The 17,830-nt window shown below is 43.6% G+C and overlaps 1 long non-coding RNA gene across 1 annotated transcript; it reads left to right on the top strand.

The window, feature by feature from the left end:
• The first annotated feature begins 1,321 nt into the window (after window positions 1-1,321).
• Window positions 1,322-12,184, top strand: LOC148001149 (uncharacterized). The gene is made up of 4 exons (XR_015639073.1): window positions 1,322-1,528; window positions 2,631-2,735; window positions 10,700-10,773; window positions 11,958-12,184. It is a non-coding gene; the product is annotated as an uncharacterized LOC148001149 (long non-coding RNA).
• Window positions 12,185-17,830: the final 5,646 nt, after the last annotated feature.

Genomic DNA, 17,830 nt, shown 5'->3' on the forward strand with positions numbered 1-17,830 from the left:
TATTCCCTCTCAGTACTGTCTGCAGCCATGCAAGGTATTCCGTTTTGTCTGTACCATGGACACCGCATACGGTGCTGCACATCACGGGTCTCTCCTAAACTCCAAGTTAGGTGACATCAGCCATGGTGAAAGTTTTATTTGGCCAGTTTAGCAAACTCACAAAGTGAGGGTTGGATAAAGGGATTGTTAATTTGCAAACTATAGACTCTGGATCGTTTTATGAAGTAAGATTATAAATTTAAACCTCGTGAGTTGCTATGGAGTTTCACTAGAATACCCTCTTATTTCCTGTTGTCTGTGCTGCTTTTAAAGTAACTGTGCATAGCAGCACAGACTCAATGAAGATCCCATGCACCACAAATTCAAAAATACTTATTATTTCATCAAATAGAGAAAAAATTGCCAATAGCTAGTCTAGGTCTAAGAGGCTAATTGACAGAATGTTAATTTTATAGTTTAAATATAGAAAGAGCATCGGGTATACAGCAATCACATTCTGGCTAGGATAAAGACTTGGCAAATTTTCCTTTCAATACTCAAAACAACTATCAAACTCAGGGAAACAGTTGCCTGTGTAAACTAGCCAATGAGTAAAAGGGCAGTGTATACAATCATATACAATGTAACACCAAATGTGAACTCATTTGGTTTACAGTGTAATTTATTGGAGGATGAGAAATAGTTTAAATGGGCCATATGTTAATTTTAATGATGATAAATGGATTATAAAAAACTAGTCAATTTAGCATGCGACTCTATTTGTCAAATCAAGGTTGAATGCCCATAATGTGTTGAATATATACACACAGGAGTTTGGCAAAAATCAGTAAAAGTTTTCTGTGACTCGGTCGTCTAGGGAAACCTCAAAATGCTGAATGGCTTATCATTATCTATAAATCATGTGCCATGCATCAGTAAAATTGATAAACACACTCACATGCTCATGTGTGCATATGCACACACACACACACACACACACGCATGCACACATGCACACACACATACACACACAGAGACACACTTTTCTTTAGCTTGTCTTTAAGTGACAAAGTGAACAGCATCAATCAGGAACCAATGTGCAATTTCTGTGAGTCTCAGTGACATTAGGACACTCAAGTTCTTGTGTTGATTTCCCCTGTAAACCAAGCCGTGCAAACCAAGATTGGATAGAAAACAGTACCGTGGACAATGATAAAGCAGAACAAAGTAAGGAGACAAACTCCCATCCGGTTTCACCCAGCCTGAAGGAGCACCACTCTGAGCAGCCTTCCTCAGGGCCAGAGATAAAGAACGTTGGGTCCTAGGGCGATACAGACTGACAGCCTGAGCTTTAAAGCGCTCCAGAGGCTCCAGGACACACGGACTTGCTTCTACACTCAGATCACCGCCCAGCACAGTTTAGTGGGTCGGATGCAGAGGGTTCTATTCCACATTCAAGAATGGACCTAGGATCCTTCTGCTTGGGAGCTAAACCAACCCCAGGCATCTTAGAGGATCTTGGAATGTCTTGTTTATGGGCAACCTACAGGTGAGTGTGTACTGACCATCGCAAGAGGTTTGGGGATAATTCTGGGGGATTCTGCACAAAAGGAAATGGTCATTTGTCAATACAGAGTATTGCCTTACTGCAGTCCCCACTCCCTTTCTTTGTGGACCGGGAATTTGCAGTACATGACACATCCTAGAAACGTGCTGGACTCATCCAAACGGCATAGTAACCTGAAACGGTCCAGGCAAATTTGCCAACAATAGTCTGCTGCAGATCCGCAGGGCTTGAACTGGCTCTGTGAGGAGATTGTAGAAAGGGTGAGGGGAGATGAGGTTAAAGGATCCTTATTTCTCTGATTTAATTACCACTCCACCTTGACTTTACAAATAGTGACTCCGATGACTGGCTGCTTGATGTTTATAACCTGAGGAGAGTACGTGCTTTATATTAGGGGAACTTCCCGAGTCTGTTCTAAAACATTGTGTAAGGAAAAGCAGGTGCTCATAGGAGACGTTAGGACAAGTAAGTGAAAGCATATGGAAGGCTGAATTACAAAAGGGACATCCTGGAGAATGGGATAGCCCCGAGCAATTATAGTTTCAAAGACCAATCCCTGATGGTGGGAACAGACTGAGGTGCCTGCAAGGGCATGCTGCCTTACTGTGTGCATTGGTGGATGCCTGCAAGTACATTCTGCCCTACTGTGTGCACCAGTGGATGCCTACAGGCCTATCCTGCCTCACTGTGTGTATAGATGCCCGCAAGTGCATACTGCCTTACTGGTTCATGTCTGAGAAACTCGCCAAACTCTATTTCCAGAACATGATTCTAAGGACAGCAGGCAGGAAGTTGCTCCTGGAACGGTGTCAAGCAAGCAGGCCACCTTCCTCCCCCCAGCGTGGGTGTCAGTAGTGACATGCATGTGAGGGAGATGCTTACACACACACCTCTCCATCTGCTTCCTGGCCTCTCGGAACAGAATGGGAGTGCTGAGAGCCGCGTCAAAGCCAGAGCCACTGCTGTCAGTTGGCCCAGACACACTTCTCGTGGAGTCTGGCACACTTCACGTCAGGCACACGCTTTGGTGAGAGCCACACTCCGGTGTCGTCTATAACGTGCGTTAAAACACTGTTGCTCACAGGTCTCCCTTAATAAAGCAACGAGGACAGGAAGACCAGAGAAGAGAGCCCAGAGACCCACATGTGGACTCTACCCACCGTGGGATGGAGGTCTTCCTTGGACCCTGGTGAGTAGGCAAGTTGCCGCCTGTGGTGGCCTTGGTCTTCTTCTTTGGGTGTTTCCTGGTGTAGATCAACCATCTGTTGTGTGGAGTATTCTGGGAGAGGCCCTCCTATTCTAGCAACCTGCGGAGGAGTGGCAGATGAGTGTGGGGGAGGGGAGCACATGCCCCGCTCTCCGAGTGGGCTTGTGTGACTGCACGTCAAGCAGAGCTATAATTACAAGTGAGCTTCTGGAAAGAATACATTTCCAAATGTCAAGGGTTGTAGTTTCTTTCATTGTCTCTCTATGTCTCATCGTTTTTTTCCCCCCATGAATTTATTTTTTATTGGTAAAGAAAAAACAAAATCTTAGAGCCCTTAAGGACCCCAGAAAGGTAGCCTTTTCTTTTTACAAAATAAAATTGAAACCTTAAGAGAATTCATAAAGGGTAGCAAACGTTGCAGCCCCTTTATGAAGAAAACAGTGCCGTGAAAAGAGCATGCTTCTTTGAGTCAACTGCCCTGTGCTCTCCAATATCCAATATGGCGGCCTGCAGTCAGATTCGATACATCTTGGAATGGGAGGATCACAGACAGCTCTGAGAATAAGATGTACAGGTATCGTGAGCACACTCCATACAGAAAGAAAATGTAATCTCTTGAATAATTTATATTGAGTTCATGTTCAAATAGTACTTCTTTTAGTTGCAAGAGACTAAATAGAATTCATAATATTTAAATTTTTATTAAGCGGTTTTAATTTTTTAATGTGGCTGCTTAGAAAATTTAGAAATACATTTGCGGTCCACATATTTCTGCCAGACGCTGGGAGACAGCCGGCAGAGTAAGGGAACTGTGGCGTGAATAATTAGTTTAGAAACTCCCTCACTGGTTCCCTCTCAAGCTCACACTCATTACCCGTAGCTCATAGCTGGCGACCGCTATATTTTCTTCTTATTCCTTCTACTTTAGAAAGTGAGAGGTGCATCCTATTGTAACAGTGTAACTCCTAAACCAGAAACTTCAACCTTTCTCTCTCCTAACGCGTCTCTACCCTCTCTAGCCAAAGCACATGGTGGGGGTTGGGGGGACTGCAGGTGCCCCCATGTGGAGCTCAGAGGACAACGTCCTGTAAAAAAGGGAGTAACCGAGTTATGTTAAAAAGTAAATAACCAAAAATCTTTCCCACGAATATGATATATTTCAAAACAGTTCACGAAAGGATTAAACCCACGTTCAAATTTCCCAACTTGACTGGCTCTCCCGCTCGACAATGTCTTTGCCATCCCGTGACGCATTCTTATCCTGTTCAAAGATGGCGTCACTTCTCCTGTAAGAGTTATCATGGCTCTAAGACAGTATTTACAACATGTCATGAGATCGATGGGGGCCCGGGAAGTGTAACAAGAACTTTAAGGGGGCTATGCTGACCCAGGAGACCCACGTTTCCTGTGGACTTTAAATGATTACGGTGACCGTTTGAATCAGTGCCGCACTTCCTGTTTAGCATGATGCAAGGCATTGAAAAGTCTGCGTCGTAACTGTTTTGAAAATCAGAGATTAATGTGGTAAGCAACAAAATAAATTGAGTTTCAGTGAGTGACAAGTTCCTCTAAGGTAAGATGAGATGGAAGAAACGTCAGCCACATCCAAGTTTTTCCAAACAGGTGTAAGAAAAAAAGGGAAAACTTCAATTTGATTTTTTATTTTAGTATTATTGTTGTTGTCATCACCACCAACACCATCACCATCACCATCATCATCACCACCACCACCACCACCACTACCATCATCATCATCATCATCATCATCATCATCAGTATTACTTGTGTGTGAGGAAGGGGCTTGACAACTTTCAGGAGTTGCTTACAGGACTCAATCTCAGGTCTTCGGACTTGGGCAGCATGTGTTTTTAATTCAGTCTCACCAGCCCTTTAATCCATCCTTAAAGACCAACCGGAGGGACAGAGACAACAGACATACACACATTTGCGATCCCTCTGTCAAGCATTCTCTTGCAACGTTCTTGTGAAAGACTGAGAGAAAGGAAAAAAGACGTGAAGGGACCCTGCAGGGCGTGCAGGTACAGAAAGAGCAGGCACCAGTGTACACAAGAACAAGGGAAAGAGAGATGCATAGTTCTCAATAGAAAACGAACGTTTTGGAGAACGGGACTGAAAACTACCAGAAAGCCTACATCAAGGTAGCTGCAAACATGCAGAACAGGGGCCGGAAGGACTGGAAGGCGCGATTATTGCTAACTGAAAACTAGAAGCTACACCTGTAAAGTTCCACCCACGTGACTGCCCAAACATGAGCTGAACAGAGCATGCATGCCAAACTGAAGAGAGAGAGTTCCAAAGTCCCCAACCCTCCACGCAGAATGGCCGGCGCCAGAGCAAAGCTGGGAGCAAGAGAAGTGCTCCCGCTAGTGAGGGGCATGAAGCGCCAATTAGTCAGCCCCCAAATCACACGGAGAAGGAACGGTGTATGGACTCAGCAAGTTAGAAATATATATGTATGCACAGATTCATACAGGCACGCAATAACAATTAATTTTTTTAAAAGCCATGAATTTAAAGGAGAGTGGGGAGGAGCGTATGGGAGGACTTAGAGGCAGGAAAGGGAGGAAAACTGAATAATTTACAATCTCAGAACCAAATGACAACAGCAATAAAATGAACAGCTGTAAAAGGCACCTCTTTTATTTTCCCCCATTATAATACAGTAGGTGGCATTAAGCAGCCCTAGAAAGCATATGACTCCTAATACCTGAAACTAGATCTGTGACCAGATGGCTGGAGAGATGGCTCAGTGGTTAGAGCACTGACTGCTCTTCCAGAGGTCCTGAGTTCAATTCCCAGCAAGCACATGGTGGCTCACAACCAACTGTAATGAGATCTGATGCCCTCTTCTGATGGATGTGAAGACAGCTACAGTGTACTTATATATAATAAATAAATAATTTTAATGTGATGAATAAAAATAAAATAAAATAGAATAAAATAAAGAGAAAAAGAAGAATTAAGCTTATCTGAATCAGTGGTAAAAATGTTCTGGATGGTCTATAGACACGAGAATTTAATAATAGATTTTTACATACCCAAAGGTTCAAAGATCGCATCACAAGGAAAAACAGAGAACTCTCTGAATTATATAAGTAAAAGGATATGAAAATGCATGAGACCCAGATAAAGCTGTGTTTGGGGCAAATTCGTAGCACTAAGGGCTTGTATTAGAAAACAGGGGTGCTTCCAAATCCACAGTCTACGTGAAGGGCCAGAACAGTCTTCCTGTAATAGGCCAGATCATAAACATTTGAAGCCTTAACTAATATATGGCCTCTCCTATAAATATCCAACACTTCTTATAGTGTGAAAGAAGCCATAAATAACAGAAAAGTAAACAATTTTGTCTGTGTTAAAAATCATTAATGAGCACTGAATTTTTTTTATCAGTCATTTTTTATTAGATATATTTCTTTACTTACATTTCAAATGTTATTCCCTTTCCCAGGTTCCTGTCCATAATACCCCCAATCCCCTCCCCCATATGGGTATTGCCACATCCATCTCCCTTACTGACCATCCCCCATATTCCCCTGCACTGGAGGTCCAACCTTGGCAGGACCAAGGGCTTCCCCTTCCACTGGTGCCCCAACAAGGCTATTCTAATTTGTTGTTGTTGTTGTTGTTGTTGCTGTTGTTTATCTTTATTAACTTGAGTATTTCTTATTTGCATTTTGATTGTTATTCCCCTTCCCTGTTTCCGGGCCAACATCCCCCTAACTCCTCCCCCTCCCCTTCTATATGGGCTTCCCCTCCCTATCCTCCCCCCATTACCGCCCTTCCCCCAACAATCACATTCACTGGGGGGTTCAGTCTTAGCAGGACCAAGGGCTTCCCCTTCCACTGGTGCTCTTACTAGGCTATTCATTGCTACCTATGGGGTCAGAGTCCAGGGTCAGTCCATGTATAGTCTTTGGGTAGTGGCTTAGTCCCTGGAAGTTCTGGTTGGTTGGCATTGTTGTTCATATGGGGTCTCGAGCCCCTTCAAGCTCTTCCAGTCCTTTCTCTGATTCCTTCAACAGGGGTCCAGTTCTCAGTTCAGTGGTTTGCTGCTGGCATTCACCTATGTATTTGCTGTAATCTGGGTGTGTCTCTCAGGGGAGATCTACATCCGGTTCCTGTCCACCTGCACTTCTTTGCTTCATCCATCTTATCTAGTTAGGTGGCTGTACATGTATGGGCCACATGTGTGGCAGGATGAGCACTGAAATTTGAATTCCGTGTAATGTTTAGGAACTACTTAATATTCTTAGAAGTTTTAATCAGGTAGAAACATAAAAAATATTCAAAATGATAAATGGACTTAACCCAATGCCAATCAAGTGTTTAAGAGGATTCTGTTGTATAAATTAAGTTAAAACTATATATTGGAAAATTTTTAAAAAATACTGAAAAGGGAAAAATTACAGAACTCACACTGTCCAAGTAAACTCTTACTATAAAAGAAATATCCTGGTCAAGAAACTCTTGTATCAGCATGAGGGTGCACATAGAAGAATTGGATAGCACACAAGACACATGAACATCTCGTTTGATTTTGACAAGACTGCCTTAGTAATTCAGTAAAGAGGATTCTCAGCAAGTTATATTGGAACTGGATAGTCAGAAATAAAAAATAATTAGTACTGCCCATATATGCTGTACTAACTGGTTGTTCATACAACACAAATTGGTTGTTCAGTGCCGAATAGTAAGGCCTAAAATCACACATTATATGTAACACTGTATGGATTTAACAGGTTAGAAGTATATGTGTATATACAGATGCATATAGGCACGCAATAACAATAAAAAGGGGGGCAGAAACTTAAGGAAGAGTGGGGAGAAGCATATGGGAGGATTTGAACGGAAGACTAATTGGGTGTGGCAGGGTTTTAAGAATGAGATGATGAGAAACAAGAGAAGGTGAAGTTGGGAGGAAGATTCGTTCGAGGACTAGAGGAGAGTTGGAGAAAGTGTAAGGGCGGGTGTGTCACCGTGCACATGCATGAAAATCTCAAACAAACAGAGAAGAGCCAATCCTAAACCATATCTCATTATAGGAATAATTAACTACAGCTGGATCATAAACCCAAACACAAAGCCTAAACTGGAAAGGTCCTGGCCTGGAGACAAAGACTGACGTCTTGAGCTTGGAGCATGTGTTTGGTAGACAAGGCACAAAGCACAAGCCACAGAGGGAGATTTTGATTGACTTGACTGTCGTCATTTAAAGCTTCTGCTCATATAAAAAAAATACTGATAAAATGGACATGCAAGCCAGAGAGTTTAAGAAAACAACGGAAAAAAAAGGTACACCTGATAGGAAATGGCACTTAGAAGAAATGGAGATTTACTAAGTTCTAAGGGTGGACAGCTGGGTCTGAGGGAAAGGTCTCTGAGTGAATCAGTTGCTGCATCATCAGGAAGACCTGGGCTGTGTTTGTGTTCCCAGTGCCACATAAGAACCTGGGTGCAGGGAAGGAAGGAATGGATGAAAGAATAACCATCCAGACAGGAACTTCCTGAAAGAAAAGGTGAAAGGCCAATAAAAAGTAAGGAAACGTGCTCGACAGCACATGCTCTTGAAGTCATCGTGGGGGTCTCATTACAACCTGGTAGAATGCAAAATCTAAAAATAACGGCACTGGACAGAAAGGGAGGGTACGCTTGAATGCCACCCTCTCACGTGGCTGAGCAGAAGGCAGCATGGCCAACAGCAGTGGAAAGGACTAGAGGACAAGTCTCACACAGTGAAGCACACACAGGACCAGCTATGCAATCCCAAGATCCTACTCTTGGGCCTTACCCAAGAGAGGGGAATGCTATGTGCACACAAAGCTCTAGTCTGAAATAGAAGCTTGACCCACACTTTCCCTGAAGCAATTGTCCATCACCTGACGAGCGGGGTAAGCATACCCTGTCATCCATCGGGGCTGCGTTATGGGTTAGCGGTCAAGAGCATGCACCCACTGGAGTCAGTCTGCAGCAAGATGGACAGATCCACAAGGTGCAGGGAAGACAGACGGCTCAGCATAGTTCCACGTGCCACACAAAGCCAAGCCATGGGGACAGAAAAGTATGTCCGAGATGGAGCAGCGAGAGGGTGGCCTTCAATGGGACATTTGGAAATTTGAAGGGGAAGAAATGATTCTCTGTCTTTATATTGGTGGTGATGTCATGACTGTACACACATGAGTCTACTCACCATGTGAGAGCCCTAACATGGGAGGTTCTGCCTTGGCCAGTTGGTGAACAGGAATAAGGTATTATTGGGAATTATACAAACTCACAATGTGCTTTCAATGGAGTGTAAGTGCAAGCACACACACACACATACACACAAACACACACACACACACACACACACACACACACACCACATTCCTCCATTCTGACCACCGTGTTTATTGAGATACGGTCTCCCACTAGCCTGGAACTCACCGGGAGTGGCGTGAGGGGGTGAAGCTGGCTCACTTGCTAGCAAACTCCTAGGATGCACTTGCCTCCTCTCCTCCCCAGTGCCAGCATTAGAGTAAGCACGACAGCCGGAACATGCTTAGTTGTTACTGCCCTCATTGGGATGCCTAAAGGGGGAATGGATTTTCCAGTGGTCCGAGTTATGCAATGCTCTCGTTTGACTGATTTTTCCTCAAGTCTCTGCTTTCCACACGTAATGCTGAAGCACTCTGGAGCAGCAGAACGCTCAACAAGAAGTGCCTCGTCCCACACAGGTGGGTCCCACGGCACAGGTAAATCTGCAGAACCAGGATTTCTGTGGGAGTCTTCAGGGCCTCTGCTTGCCGCTTTTCATTCCACTTCGTTTTATTCCAGCTTCTCATCGCTAAGGAAAGATACTCTCGGGCAAGATCAATGTGTGATTTGCAGCTCCCCAGAAAGCCTTTGTTCTTCCAGGCCAGCTCTGACGGCTAGGTAGAGTGAGTTGTCTGCAGGTGCCATCCCCGCCTGGGTTTTTATTAGCAACTTCCCGGATCCAGTGAGCTCTCAGCGAGGCTAATGGACAGGAAAGGTGTGACGAAGATATCAGAGGTAAAATGAGCACATATTGCACAACAGGGCTAGATTTACAAGAGACTGAGCCCAGGACTGTCCTCCTTTATAGCTGCCTGGTGTGTCTGTGTGTGTGTGTCTGTGTGTGTCTGTGTATGTGTCTGTGTGTGTCTGTGTGTGTGTGTCTGTGTGTCTGTGTGTGTCTGTGTCTGTCTGTGTGTGTCTGTGTCTGTCTGTGTGTGTCTGTGTCTGTCTGTGTGTGTCTGTGTGTCTGTGTGTGTGTCTGTGTGTGTGTGTGTCTGTGTGTGTCTGTGTGTGTATGTGTCTGTGTGTCTGTGTGTGTATGTGTCTGTGTGTCTGTGTCTCTGTGTGTGTCTGTGTGTATGTGTCTGTGTGTCTGTGTCTCTGTGTGTGTGTCTGTGTGTGTATGTGTCTGTGTGTGTGTGTCTGTGTGTGTGTGTCTGTGTGTCTGTGTCTCTGTGTGTGTGTCTGTGTGTGTGTGTCTGTGTGTGTGTCTGTGTCTCTGTGTGTCTATATATCTGTGTGTCTGTATATCTGTGTGTCTGTATATCTGTGTGTCTATGTGTCTGTATATCTGTGTGTCTGTGTGTGTGTCTGTGTGTGTGTGTGTGTCTGTGTGTCTATATGTCTGTGTGTCTGTATATCTGTGTGTCTGTATATCTGTGTGTCTGTATATCTGTGTGTCTATGTGTCTGTATATCTGTGTATCTGTGTATGTGTGCATGCACACCAATTAAATAAGACTTCAATAAATAAGTAAATATTTATATATGTGTGTATACATACATAAACACATATAACTATGTGTATATATATTCATATATGTATATATGCATATATATTTAAGACCTATTGTCAAACTCTCAGTGGTGTTGGCTACTTTGGCATATAATAAATAATTTATATTGTAGGCACCACCTGAATTTTCCTTGCCACTGCCCCACCTGATGAGGGAGCACCACGCATACCAGCAGAAGGACGCAAGGTTAGCCTGTTGTGAACAGATGTGAACATCTGTTTATATTTCCGTCTCCAGAGTCTGTCCAAGCTAGTGCAGTTGCCTTCATGCCATAAACTTGTGTACGGGGGACCTTGGATCTTTCCAAAGTCACTGTCAAGATCAGACAGTGAGATGGTCAGACGATGCAGACAAGCCAGGGTCTACCCTCCACCCCATAGTTTCTGATCCTGAATCCAAAGAGACGAGGTGACAACCTGATGGTTTCCTACCAGCATCTGCCACTCTTGAGAGTCATCCCACTGGTAGCCAGGACTTCACATCTCCTTAACATTGACCCTCGTGCTCTTCTTGTTCTCCTGGACTTTGTAAGCCTGGAGGCTTTGCTAAGTTTTCAAAGAAAGCAACTGATGCTGAGTCACAGTTTGAGTTTCTGCAGCTCTCTCTGCTGAGTCATGCCTTGGGAACTGTGCCTTGTGACTGGCTTCACAGAAACTATGTGCTGAATGCCCAAAACTGGCCTTACTTCCCTCTCGCAATTTAAATGACAGTCTCTAATATGTAGTATGATTCTTTTCCCTTTTGCCAAAGAGAATCAAGGATACATTGTCCCCAAAGTTATTATCTATCTCTTGCTAAAGGCATGAAGGGAAGTTCTTTTCACAACACACTACAGGGAACTAGAAGCATGCAGGTCTACGCCAAGACATTTAGATATGTTCTAGGTCACCTGGGGTTGCTTATCAAACGTTCCGCCTCTCTCGGGGACTTCTGGGTGGTGTTTCTAGACTGTTGCTGTCTTGCACCTATGATCACAGGTATGGGACCTTCAGGAGATTGGGCCTGTCCACGTTCCCTTGTGAAGGGAGGGAGGCTCATGATGTACATGGGTTCCTCATGTTCATAATACTCCTCCCTTCTAACGGTCACACAGGAGAACAATTGACAGAAGAGGGGAATTTTGGTAGGGTAGCTGCCTGGTATTTGTCGGGGGATTCTTTAATGCTGTAGCTATTTAAGAGCACTTAATGTTACACAGGACCGTTCACTGGCGTGGCCGCCTGTCATTACCCTGATGAGCTCCCAGCAGTAATGTTGACTCTGGGTCACCCATGGTCTCATAAGTAACCCCAACCCCAAGATGATTTTGGACAGAATCCTGGCTCGGCCACTGCCCTTCAGGGTAAACAGTCAATTCTTTGTCTTCTCAGGAGAAGTCACAGGGCACCTCCTAGTTCGAGTCCCTAAAGGCCACTTGGAAGAATCAGAAATGTTTTAAAAGGCTGCCCTAGCGTATAAGACGGAGAAGTCTGTACGTTAGATGATGCTTCAGTGTATCCTGGCTCTGACTTTCCCTGGTTGTATTCCACTCAGAAACACTGGTGAATATCAATACCAGAATCTTGAAAGAATAAAGGTAATTACTTCTCAGGCTTAAGTGTGACTGTCTGAAGTCACCGTAGTCTTTAATCATTTCACTTGTGGTCTGAGAACCAAAACTGACATTTCTCCCTCTCTCCCTCCCTCCCTCCTTCCCTCCCTATCATCTTTCTCATATGTGGTGTATATGTGTGCAAATGTAAGTGTGTGCTTATTTACTTGAGAGTTCATGTGTGCACACAGAAGGGTTCAATGTCAGGTGCTTTCCTCAGTCTCCCTGCACCTTTTTATTTGAGACAAGGTCTCTTACTGAGCCTGAAGCTTGTGGATTTGGCTAGACTAGCCGTCCAATGAAGTTCAAGTATCTAGGTATCTTCACCTCCATTCCAACCTTCCGATTCCAACCCCCAGCCCCACCAAGCACCAGGCTACAGATACAGATGCAAGCTACCATGCCTGGTTTTAGACCTGGTACAAGAGACGCCAATTCCAATCCAACTTGTGCGACAGACAGCTTTACCAACTATTGGGTTATTTGATTAGAGTCTTTAACTCATCTTCTCAATCAATACAATTGTCTCTCAAAATGAAAATGGTGATTTTTTTTTGAAAGAATAGGATGGAATTCTTGTCACTGCAGCACTGATGCCCAGTTAGCTGGGGCACTGCCTTCCATTATGGATAGGAAATGAAGGCAAGCCATCCATCAAAACCGCGTGCTGGTATCTATGTGTGATGGCTCAATCAACAGACAAGCCCTACACCACCGAGCAAAAGCTCTCAGGGAAGCTGTACCACTCTCTGAAGCCATCCGAAGAGCATTGAGAAACATAAACAATTCTGATGACCCATCAGCACAGCACAGCAATGGGGGGGGGGGGGGCTGCTGTGAGGAGGGAGGAGTGGAGTGGTTCTACCTTGGCTGAGTGTTAAGCCTTTAACATTTCAAACAAAGAGAAAGGCATGGGCGCTGTTTAACTTTACCATCCAATCTCTGGAAGTCATTACCCGGCCTTCTTCTCAACCTCTGCCTTCTTGATGCTTTGAACTTATACCTCCGTTGTGGGGGACCACCTTTGCCATATAAGATGGGAGACAGCACGTGCCTCTTTCCACCCAAAACATCTCCGCACGGCGCCAAGTGTCCTCTGGCTTCAGAATTGCTCCCGCTGAGAAACACCCGAGCCACAAGAAAATTAAGGAGACTCCTCGAGGTGTTTTTTGTTGTGTTTTATAAAAAAGATAAAGAGAGAAGGAATATGTTTGGTGGACGTGTAGGGGGAGGGGTGTGCCTACGTGGCGAGAGAGAGAGAGAGAGAGAGAGAGAGAGAGAGAGAGAGAGAGAGAGGGAGGGAGGGAGGAGGGGAATGGGGAGAGAGGAGTGAAGAGGTGAGAGGACAGAGTGGGAGCAAAAAGGCAAGAGCAAGAGTGGAGGGGGCGGACACACGAGCAGCTCCTTTTATAATGAGTCAGGCGTACCTGGCCGTTGCCAGGTAACTGTGGGGCGGAGCCTAGGCAGAGTGCTAGCAGTTTTAAAGGTCTACATTTATTTAAGTATTTGAACATTCCAGAATCATGTATAGGAAGTAGTCTCTATGTTTGGGGTGACACCGAGTTCTCTCGGTGTGAGCGAAAGATGCAACTGTTTGGATTCAAGGCAAAATTAGTTTAAGCTCCTTAGCGTCTCTGCCTGTAAAGCAAGGGCTGGACTTTCATAAACACGTGGACGGGATACAGAGACTAGAGAGGAACTCTGAAGATTATATTAGTGGGACATCGACGAAGAGTTCAAATCTATGCACCCCCGAAACAGCCTGCTCGGTCTTGACCTTAACATCTATCGACTTCGACGCTTTTTTCTGTGACAAGAAGAAAGGAGGACACCTCACAGTTCACTCCTGGTGCAGGCAGCTGCCCTAGGACTGTCTTCCTCAAAATCTCCCAGCATTCCCTTGCCTCCATCATGGTCACTCAGGGCAAGTTGGATGTTTCAGTCTTAAAGCTATATCCATCCTCACTCATATGGAAATCTAGTCTGTTTTTTAAGGACAAGGCAGGGGGACTCGACGTCAGGTAACAGCTAGTGACTGACGTCTGCCTCACTGACTGTGGTTTTCCTCATTTCTGCCCATCTTAACGACAGATGCATAGCGTTCTGGGGCTTTTAGGTGCTCTGTCACTTATTTCCACGGTGCACATAAGGAACCTGACAGGTGCCGCTCAGCCCCATCTCAAAGGAATAAAAGACACGGTTTGTTATGGAGCAAAATGTGACAGATGATGGGCCAAGAGACAGATTTACATCTCCCTTAATTCAATGTCCCCATGTAGAAGCTATTTCATGCAAGGCAGCTTTTGTAGCAACAGAACAAGACAACTTAAAATATATTTGCGGAAACGTCAGAGAGCTGTGTTTAAGCAAGACGGGAGAATCTCAACTACTGGACTCGGGTGTTACCTGGCTGCGTTCTTACCTTTCCGTTGGTGTGTCAACAGAATCGTCAAGTTCAGACATTCCAGAGGTTTTTATTTGTTCATTAGAATGTTAGGTCTGCAACCCTGGTACACAGGGCATGGCTCTTTGGGAGCTAAAGAGACCCCAAGAGAAATGGTCGTCTATTGGTTCAGCACCATTCTAGGTTCCATAGTCACTGAAGTATCATTGGTTAGTGCACCAGCCTGGACAGACAATTTTTTTTCTAGGGATTCTCATGGGCCGTTGTCAGACGACTCACTGAGGGTTTTACCGGTGAGTTTGCTGTTTATCGCCAGTGGCGGGTTTCCACTGGAGAGACATATCAATTCGCTTTCCTTATTGAAATGCTGTTTCTGCTACACGCCTCCGTCTTTCCCTATATATTCTAGCACCATTTTGATGAGTTAACAGAGAAAACTCTTGAGTTGAAGAATTGGATTTTATTTAACATCTTCAAATCTTTACAGTATTAAGTCTTCTCATAAAGAAATAGAGCAAAATTTTCCACATCTATGTAATCCTCAGTACAGTAGAGTCATGCATAACATATTAATTTCCTCATGTATTATCCATGCATAGTTTATGACTTCTTTGGTAGTATTAATAGGGAGGTTGGTCCTTATTTTAAATTCTCAGTGATGTATATAAAGAAGCCGTTTTCTATGTTTGCTTCACATGCACCTAATTTACTGTCTTCCCTATGTATTCCAAAATAACATATATATACATATTTTATTTTTAATAATTTTCATATTCTGAGGGTATTTTTATAACATGTTCTTTTCCCATTGCTAGCTAGTCTTCATTAATATTAATTAAATTAGCCATATATTCTATAATGTTGCAAATTAATCATGATAATGTGCTTCCTGCTTATGATTTTAACAGTAATGTTTGTAGTTTGCACAACTAAATACACTGCTGTCTATTGGCTTGGGGGAAATTTCTGTATGCTCTTGAAAAGTATCTTTCTATTCTTTTATATATATATATATATATAGTAATTGTTTTTAAGTTTTATCAAAAACATTTTCATGCTCATCAATACATTTTTTATGATTAATAACATAATACATAATCAAGTTTTCAGGTATTAAATGGTGTTGTAGGCTACAGTAAATTGTCATTTTAAAACTGTTAAAAAAATGTTGCTTTCTGGCTGGCCTGGCATGGTGGTACATGCCTTTAATCCCAGCACTTGGGAAGCTGAGTCATTTGGATCTCTGTGAGTTCAAGGACAGCCTGCTCTACAAAATGAGTCCAGGATAGCAAGGGTTATTACACAGAGAAACCTTGTCTCTAAACAAACAAACAATTTGCTTTAGAGTATTTAATAGGACGGTCTTGGTTACTGTTCTGTACCTTAGAAGAGGTACCATGACCACAGCAACTCTTACAAAGGAAAGCATTTCAGATATTCCATGCGTTATCCGCACGGCAGGAAGCATGGTGGCATGCAGGCAGGCATGGTGCTGGAGAGTAAGCTGAGAGCTCTACATCAGGATCTGCAAGCAGCAGGGAGAGAGAGACACTGGGCCCGGTTGAGCTTTGAAACCTCAAAGCCAGGCCCCAGTGACAAGGCCACACCTCCTAAAAGTACCACCTCCTGTAAGCCCATGGGGCCATTTTCATTTCAAACCACCACAGGTGTTTATAGAAATCCTGAGCTATCAACTCATGCTTGTCAGTATGTCTCTGTGTGTGGGAGAAGAAGAGAGAAAGAAAGAAAGAAAGAAAGAAAGAAAGAAAGAAAGAAAGGAAGGAAGGAAGGGAGAAAGAAAGAAAGAAAGAAAGAAAGAAAGAAAGAGAGAGAGAGAGAGAAAGGAAGGAAGGAAGGAAGGAAGGAAGGAAGGAAGGAAGGAAGGAAGGAAAGGGAAGGAAAAGAAAAGAAAGGGAAGGGAAGGGAAGGAAAAGAAAAGAAAGGGAAGGAAAGGAAAGGAAAGGAAAGGAAAGGAAAGGAAAGGAAAGGAAAGGAAAGGAAACAGGGAGAACAATTTGGAAAACTGGAAGGTATTCACTAACAGCAATATTCTGCTTATTAGGGAATACGTTAAGATTGAATTTATCTACATTTTCCCTGTGTTGTAAAAACATTTATGAAAGATAGTGAATTATATACTTAAAATCTTGAAATAATTCTTTGATATAATTTGCTCCAAACGAATTATTCAGGGGCTAATAACAATGTTTTGATAATATGCTTAAAAACTTGTAAGATAATTGAATTATTTAGGTGTTTTGATTCTTCTACTGCCAATTTTTTTTTTTTTGGTTCTTTTTTTCGGAGCTGGGGACCGAACCCAGGGCTACTGCCAATTTTTAATAATAAACATTTTTCTCAGCACTCTTTTGGCCTGGATTTCTCTTTCCCCCCTTCGATACTCTGCTCTTTATGGAGCCCTGTAACATCCTCCTGTCTTTGTCTGCTGTGCGCTGACATATGCCCCAACATTTTCCTATCTTCCCAACACTACGGTCTTCTGAAAGCAAAGAAACAAAACTTGAAAATGGAATGGCAGTGCAGATACGGAGGTTAGATCCGCTTACTTTATGGTCTCCTCTCCTCTTCCTTCCTTCGTCTCCTTTTTCCCACTCCACAGATTAAACGATGCCATCCAAGTTTCCAAAGGAATCAATGTCTGCCAATACCATAGAAAGTGGGATTGGAGCGGGTCTCCACATCACAGGTCAACTATATTTACTTAGTGCCATTGAAATATCATGTGTGTATACACACACACACACACACACACACACACACACACACATACACATACCACACCCACAAAACCACATGAACACACACACACACACACACACACACACACACATGCGCACACACACAAACACACAGGCACACACACAGGGTTGAGGGGAGGTTCCCTAGGCAACCACTAATCCACTTAAAGTCTCTGTAGATTTGTTCTTTATGGACACTCTACAAGCAGGACAGTAAGCAGTGTTTACAACTGGCTTCTTTAACATAACATGTTTTTCAAGCCTCATCATGAAGAAGCTCAGATCAGTACTCCTCGCCATCCTTTCAGACAATTTTTTTTTTTACTTTTTGACTTAAACCAGTGACGATGAGGGTTTTGCACAGCCAGTCATTTTGATAGTGGGGTACTTTCCTTGTAACTGCCAGCCTTTTACTGTGTTCTTGGGATCAAAACCATTACGGATAAATAGGAACGTTCACACCTTTGTGGTTTCTTGTACCAGTACTGA

Source organism: Rattus norvegicus, chromosome 15 (genome assembly GCF_021556685.1).
Source record: "Rattus norvegicus strain SHRSP/BbbUtx chromosome 15, alternate assembly SHRSP_T2T, whole genome shotgun sequence".
In the NCBI taxonomy this organism is placed as follows: domain Eukaryota; kingdom Metazoa; phylum Chordata; class Mammalia; order Rodentia; family Muridae; genus Rattus; species Rattus norvegicus.